This window comes from Mustela lutreola, chromosome 1 (genome assembly GCF_030435805.1).
Source record: "Mustela lutreola isolate mMusLut2 chromosome 1, mMusLut2.pri, whole genome shotgun sequence".
Lineage (NCBI taxonomy): Eukaryota > Metazoa > Chordata > Mammalia > Carnivora > Mustelidae > Mustela > Mustela lutreola.
In genome coordinates this window covers 229,018,443-229,026,511 of record NC_081290.1, presented here as the reverse complement: position 1 = coordinate 229,026,511, position 8,069 = coordinate 229,018,443, and positions in this window count along the sequence as shown.

Sequence of the window (8,069 nt, the reverse complement as noted above, 5' to 3'; positions counted from 1 at the left end):
AAGAGCAGGAGTTTGAGGCTGATCTGAGTGCTCTTTTCCAGGCACCATCCTGCTCAGGTTGGTTTAAAGTATGAGGGAAGGGTGACTCAGTGGGTTAAGCTAAGCGTCTGCCCTGGGTTCCCATCATGATCCCAGGGTCCTGGGATTGAGCCCACACTGGGCTCCTTGCTCAGCGGGAAGCCTGTTTCTCCTTCTCCCACTCTCCCTGCTTGTGTTCCCCCTCTCGCTGTGTCACTCTCTGCCAAATAAATAAAGTCTTAAAAAAAAAAAAAGTGCAAGGGAAAGTAGCATGGTGGTATTCTTGTCTTTTACATTACAGGTTGAGGTGCATCTTCCCCACAAAGCCACCCTCTCTCCCGGATACTTTGGCCCTCTCTAATACAGGTACTCTGCCCTGCTACGTGTTGACCCAAGGGTAGGGGTACCTGGAAGAGAAAGGTCATGGCAGTCCTTCTGGCCCCCAGTTCCAAAGATAGAATGTTTCTCTTCCCAGCCTGGACAGTGACACAGGGTGCCCCACTTTGCAGATGGGAAAGTGACCACCCAAAGCCTCACAGTAAATCAGGGTAAAGCTGGGCTTAGAAGTCGGGATCCCTGAATCGCTAGGTGGCTGCCATCTTTGTTTCCTCCCATCTGGCTCACACTGGGGACAGGCCTGCACTGATGGAGACAGTCCAGAGAGGACAAACTGTGATAGCAGATGGCCCAGGGCCTTACCTAGCCTCAGCAGAGGAGATCGGGGAAGTCTTCCCTAAGGACGGGCCTCAACTGTGATGAAGGCATGGGTAGGAAAGGGTTTAGGAGCAGGGAAGGATGTCCAAACATCTCCTGTCCCTCGCAGCCACTGGAGGCCTCAGATTTATGCTCATGGAGGTCCCAGCTGGTCACCCGAATCCTCTCTCTAAACTCTAGTGCTCTTCTGGTCACATGAAATCTCTGTTTCCCTGCCTCTACAGTGAAGAAGATAGTAGCTACTTCTTGGGGTTGGTGCCAGAATGAAATATAGTGAACCCAGCCAGGGGCCTGGGCCCAGCAGGTGTTAGGTAACTTCTTTTTATTGTTGATACCTCTGCTGTGCCTTGCTGGTTTCCTTGTCCAAATCGTCGTCCAAGGGGCCAGATGCCCAGAAAGTGCTTCGCGGCATCCCTGCAGCATGGGCAAAGCGTGGCTGAGCCAGACTCTGGCATCTCCCAGGTTCTTTCTCACATGCAACCCGCTCCTGCCACACCCAGGCCCAGGCCAGCTATGTGCCAGCTCTTCTTTGCCTGAGTCACTGGCAAGCAGAGATCCCTGGGCTGGCACGGAGCTTTGGCTGGTGTTGGGGTAGGGCAGGGCTTGAGCTGTGACAGGCTGGGGGACAGCGGTCTGCCTCCCACACACCCCCCAAAGGCTGTGGTTGTGGTTAGTTAGTTCACGGGGTTCCACCTCACTTGGTGTCCGGATGGGGCTCCCCAAGAGTTGGAGATAGATGGGCAACCAAGTGTGCCTACCTGTGGAGGGTGCCCCATGGGACAGGGGGCTAAAAGCCAAGAACACTACGTGCTCAGCACCCCTTCTTTCGTCCCTTCGCTTCTTCAGCCGTCACGTTGCTGTGGGACTTTTGGCAGGTTGCTTGAGCTCTCAGACCTCAGTTTGAGGTCTGCGAAGTGGGGCTAATAATATCATCTGACATCGTGGCTTGCTGTGAACAATGAAAGGCAACCTCATGTGTAAGGTACCTGGGCAGGGTCCTGGGCCGTGGTGCTTGCTCAGTAAACATGACCTCCTTTCCCTGATGGGCCCCAGAAAGCGGAGGAATAAAAGTGTCCAGGACCTACCCTTGTGGAGCTCCCAGACCAAATGGGAGGCAGATGAGAACATAGGATGATTGAGTCTAGAGGCCTTGAAGGCCGAGTCCAGGAGTCTGAGCTTGACCTGAGTGAGGGGGAGAGGTTGGAACTGAGCAGGGTCAGGGTTCCCCCACGAATATGGAGTTCTCCTGAACAGCCTATCGATGGGTGGCTTAGTCTGCAACATGTTGGTATTTTTGTGAAAATGCTTCCACTCCCTCATCCTCTTTGTGAAGAGAGTAAATGCGTCTTTTCCTGTGTCGTCAGACTATCACGCTGAGCTAAGAGGGTTCTCTCAGTCACCAAGTTGGGCTCAAGGCTCCCTGGGAGACCTTCACCTTAAAGTCAAGATGAAATCCAAAAGTCTCAAGTAGGATCGAGTGGCCCCTGAGACCACACAGGACAGCCCAGGAGGGCGATGATGTGCATATCCTGTGTGACCTTGGGCAAGTCGCTTAAACCTCTGGACCCTGCTGCCCCCATCTAACTGTGAAACTGAAGTGGAAAGGATCATGGCACCTTGGGCCCTCAGTTTGGTTTCCACTGCTCTTTGCTAAAGCCCCAGTGTGGGCCAGTTTTTCATCTCATGTGGCAAATCAGGATAAAAACAACCACAGAGAGCCTTACAGTGAGGTGTCTTTATTATCAGTTACTGACTAGGCAACAGGTTCAGCAAGATTAAGTAACTGGCCCAAGTCACACAGCTTTGGAGTAAGGAATTGAACCCCAGTCTTTGTACTCCCAAGCCAGATCTCATGGTAAGGATATGACTGTCCTCACTCCCTGCCCCTGCCTAGCACCTCTGTGGGCCCCTGGGAGTCAGGAAGTCCCTAAGCAGCCCCTCCTGGGGCCCTGCCTTCTGGGGCAGAAACCTGGGTTCCCCAGTTCTTTTACCACCAACCCCCCCTCTTTGCTCCCGAGGGCAACTGGGTTCAGACTGTGCTAGCTATCGACTGTCTCCTGGAGTCACAGTAGGAGAGGAAAACAAATGTTAGTGGATGTCAGCTGTAGGGAGTTTATGAGCCAAAAACCAATGTTGGGTACTGGAAAGTTAGCATTTATAAAGGGACAAGAGGTGTGTCCCTTGCTCTGAGGAAGCTGATGTATTAAATGGGAGTAAGGAGGCCTTGCAAGACCAGGCCTGGTGCTAGGTACCACACTTGAATTATCTCCTCCTTACAGCCTTCTGATGAGGTGGGGGTTACTGGTGCCGCCCCGCCTTTTACAGAAGAGACACCAAGGCTCAGAGGGATGGTGGGACTTGCCCACAGTCACACAGCGAACAGGACAGGGCCTAGCTACTACCATTTCCATCTGAGTCCTCAGACTCCACGGCCCTCACACATGGCCAGAAACTAGCTTGGCTGGTTTTCTATTCTCAGTGAGCACTGGCGGTGACCAATGCCAGGGAAGGTGAGGCCCCGTGTACCCCTCCACTGCCACACAAGAGGCTCCGGGCTCTGAGTCTGGTCATTGAAAACTGGTTCTGAGGAGTCTGGAGGCTCCGGGAGGCCCCAGGGGAGAGGGGGGATGGTAGACAAGAAAATTCGAGACTATGTGAAGCACACAAGCAGGATCAGAAGCGTCTCCAGAGCTTGACTGGGCTGGGCCGTGGACCATGAAACCACAGCTCTCTGCAGCACCCAGGCTGCTGGGAACTTCAGGGTTTGTCCCTTTGAGGCACATAACTTTCTCTTCCATTTTAACCATTTGAAGGTTAAACCCCATGTAGCTTTTTCCTGAAGATCTAGAGTTATCGGTGTCGGCTTGGGTTAGAGTCCACAATGTCGTGTCCTGGTTTCCAACAGCAGTATCCCAGCCAAGCCCGGTGGGAGACAGACAGCAAGCACATGAATGCCCTGAGGACAGCATTAAGTAGAGGCCAGGCTGCCTTGGGGACAGCCCGCCACAGGCGAGCTGGACCACCTCATGCAAGTCATTCTTCCTGGTAGTCTCAGTTTCTCATCTGTGTACTGGGGACCGTCATTCTGCCACCTCAAGGGGGCATTGAGATGATACTATGGAAAGCTGAGTGGAGTAGGCGTTGTTGGGTCAGTATTGATGTTGTCTTCCTCACCTGAGATGCTGTGACTCTGTGGTTGACTGAAGGGACCTGCTGCTGCCAGATGAAGCACCCAGCAATAGGAGACAATGACTGTGAGGGGCTGAGGTGGAGGGGCCTGAGGGCTGTAGGCTCAGGGCAGAGGTGGGCAGCAAGCCCAGCTCCCATGACAGGAGGGATGGCCCAGGGAGGACATCTCATGGTGGGCATACTCTGCATCCAGGGCCTCCTTGGAGGTCCCTTCCCAATGTCGGGTTCCCCACTATCCTGAGCTCCCAGCAGGCTCTGGGCTCCTGTCTTCCCATGGGGTGGGGGAAGCCCCAAGCTTCCAGAACCTGTCCTCAAATTGTGGAGACTATCGGAATCCTGGAGGGCTTGATAAAACTGACTGCTTTGTACCCCCAAGACTCTGGTTCTGTAGGTCTGAAGTAGGGCCCAGAAGATTCAGCTCGTGCCAACCCCCAGGGGCACTGGTGCTGCCCGTTCGCAGGCCGCCCCCTTGGAGAACCGCCACACCTGTGAGGGTGAGGGGCAGCCTTCATCCTCTGTGAGATGGAGTTGACCATAGGCCTTTCTCACTGAGTTGCCAAAAGGAAGGCACGGAGAGGGAAGCTATGGTTACCAGGATTATGAGTCTTTCTCACCATGTGTGAAATTCTGAGACCAGTGTGAGGCCTCTGTATACTTTCAAGTTGGGAAGGGGACAAGCTGGCCTAGGCAGCTTTCTGATGCAGCTTTTGTGTTGTAACCCGTTCAATCCTACAACACCCAGTGAGGTAAATATTATTATTATTATTATGGTCATTATTACCTCCATTTTATAAAGATGACATATGAGGAAACCCAGAGAGGTTAAGTGATTACCTCAAGCTTGCACAGCCAGCTTAGAAACATCTAGGCAGCAGGCCTCCATCCCAGACCCATTTCACACTATAATGTGTTGTCAATTGATGGAACATTAATTAGCTGAAAGAGCATTCTAAGCCTCTTTAAATACACCATGATACCCCTTGTGTGTAATGTCTTTTCTCCCCTCTTGGGTAGGAGGAGGAGTGGCCTGAGGAGGGCAAAGCCGAGGGAGACAAGCAGCCCAGATTTCAGAGGCAGACCCCCTGGCTTCCCATCCTCACTGCGCTGCCCACTGCTTTGGACTGGTGGCCTCCCCTCTCTGAACACATTCTGTCTCTGTGAAGTGGAGCAATAGTGGCCAACTAGGGCTGTTTGAGGAGTGAGCTCCTTTGTGTCAGAGCCTGCCTGCCCATGGCATTCATCCAGTCGACAGCACCATTATGATTTCTGGCGGGTTATTGTTTGCTTTTTTTCCCTTGGCAGCAGTTCTATCTTCTTCATGCTGGTTTCATTCAGGGAAGGAGTGAAGTGGTCTGTGAAGCTTGCCCTGGCTCTACTTGGAAGATGTGGGGTGGGGGCCTCTCTGACGAGTATCTGTGGTTGCCCCCAGGGGCGGGGAGAGCAGGCGGCGTTCCCATTCTGCAGGGAGCGTGTGGGGCTTCCAGAGCACGGCCTAGGGGGGCAGAGGGCTGGGCACACCCAGCTTTTACTGGGACCATCTTCTTTGGCACAAGCCTCTGTGACCCCTTCCTGTCCTACTCACACTGCCTTCCTCAAGACCAGTAGGCCTTCCTAGAATACACTAGCTCCCATCACACAGCCAGAACATGGCAGCAGGGAAGCTAGATATCTGCCCCTCCCAGCAGTGCTGGGCTGTCCCCCTCCCCTTGTAATAGCCCCTCACATGCACATGCTCCCCATGCCCTGACACACTGCACCTGCGAAAGCACACGCCCCACCCCCAACCCCCACACCTCTGTATATCCCCTCAAAGACCACACAGGACACACAGGGCCACAATTCATGAAAACAACAAGCACCAGGCTTACACAAACATTACAGAAAGGTACACACTGTCCACAAACATTCCACGGAGACATGCTTGAAAGTCACATAGTCACAACACACAGGTACACACACGCTCCCAAATCTGACTCCAGTGTTACACCACACAGGCAGCACATGGCACAAACGGACACCTTGAGCATACCTGATGTGCACCCTGGAGATATATATACATATCTATCCCGTGCAAACGCTGGTCACAAACGCACCACACACACTGCCCGCCAACATACTTCCTATCCCGTAATCACAGCAAAGACTTAAAATCCCCAGGCTCCCAGATCCAGGGCATGTACAAGGACCAGGGTGTGTGGGAACTACACTGTGACCTCACAGTGCTTGTGACTCTGATTTTCTCCAAAGTAGATCATACACGAGTCGAGTGGCTGATCTCCTGGGGCATGAAAGGGAAGAAGGGAAAGGACACAGCTTGACAGACTGGCGTGGCCTCCTAGCAAGCCTGTGCTCCATCCCAGCATCCTGTTGGGACACCAGGGACACCAGGAGCTTAAAGGCTGGGCTGAGGCTGCAGGACCCAGAGGATGCCTGGCCCTGTCCCCAAAGCCAGCCACTCTCACTAGGTCTGAAAGCTTGGGAATGAGTATTCAGCTTTATAAACTGCTGTTCTCTGGACTCTTCGGGGCTGTGTGACTTCTGCCCAGTTGCTCTCCCTCTCCTCTGCATGCTAGGGACAGGCCTGGGTTTGAGGCCCGATCCAGACCCCTGAAACCGTCCTCACCGCTGCTTTCCTGGTGTCCTGGGGGCCGGGCTGTGCTTCCGGCTGGCGGAGGCCACCTCTCAGGAGGACTGGGCAGCCCCTTTCCCTGTAGCCTCTCCCCTCAGCATGGACACTCCCCTATTTCCCAAACCCCATCCCAGTCCCAGCTGATCCATGGCCCCTCCAGCTACTGCTGCCTCCTTTTTTCTCCAGGTGAAACCTACCCTTGCTGTGTCCATTCCCACCCTTCTCCGACCCCCACCCGTATGCCTCCCTCCTTCCTCCAGTCATCTCCAGCCTCATGTTTCAACCAGTTCATCCCCAGCTCCCTCTGTCCCTTGGTCACTTAGCCGTCCCCTACCTCCTTCCTGAATCACCCTCTGCCCTTGGCACGCTGTGACGCCCTCTCCTGGCTCTCTTGCCACCTCTCCAGCATCCCTTCTTCCTCCTCCATCTGATCTTTAAGTGTGGAATCTCCTAGGTCACCCTCTGCCTTTGTGCCCTCCCTCCAGGAGACCTTCCTGCCCCAGGGTCTCCCTTTCCTATTCATCCATCCAGCCATTCATCCTCCACGTGGCAGCCAGATGGAGTCTTTCCTAAACAGATCTGACCAGGTCGCTCCCTGCTTAAAACCCTTTGATGGCCCTGGGGGTCCAAGCGCATGTCACATTTCCCATTTTCCTGTCTCTTTCACTACTCCCAGGGACCAGATATCACGCACCCACATACATCCTCCACAGTCTCCTTTCCTGCCATGTCCCGGCTGTGCTCAGTGATCTCTGCCACAACTCCCGCTCTACCTTCCCCCCACTCTCTCCTGCTCTTCCCCACCCCCACAGCCCCCTTCTGTCTCCGTCCCTCTCCGTGTTTAGTGTTGCCAGAGGACCACCCTTCCTAGCGCTGCCTGCCTTGAAGACAATCTGCCCAGTGCCTGGAAGGCCCCGTGAGGGCTTCTGATTGGCCAGAGTCCACTGGCGCCCTTGTTATTTTGTTCTCCCACTGCCCCACTGACACTGCAGACACAGACCTTGACCTCTGACTGCAACACCCTCTGACGTCTGCCCATTCAGCATCTCCATCTGCCATCCGGACACCTGGCTGTTGGCCTTGGCTTCCCCCGGGGACCGGCCTCACCTGCCTGCTCCTCTGGGCCTCACCCCAGAGCTCACCCCATTTCCTTTGGCTGGTCCCACCCTTGTAGCTGGCGGCCGAGGCCGTCACCATGTCTGTGTCAGCTTTTTCCATGTAGTGCGTAGCTGTGGCCAACAAGGCTTTGGAGGCGAGGTCTGGCTCTGCCGCTGGCTTGCTGGGTAACCATGGACTGAGTCTCAAGAACTCCATGTTAAATGTGGGGACACTAATGTGTACTTGGCATGATCATAGTGGGGTGTAAAGCGCAGGTATGCTGTCCACATCAGTTCCTTCTTTTCAGCCTCCTGTGGGCTCCCCATAGGCAAGTGAGCCTGATTCAGCCCTTTAAAAGGTTCCCAGGCCTTTGACCAATCTTATAATTGCTCTTTGGGTAGCTACCAATGAAGCAGGACGC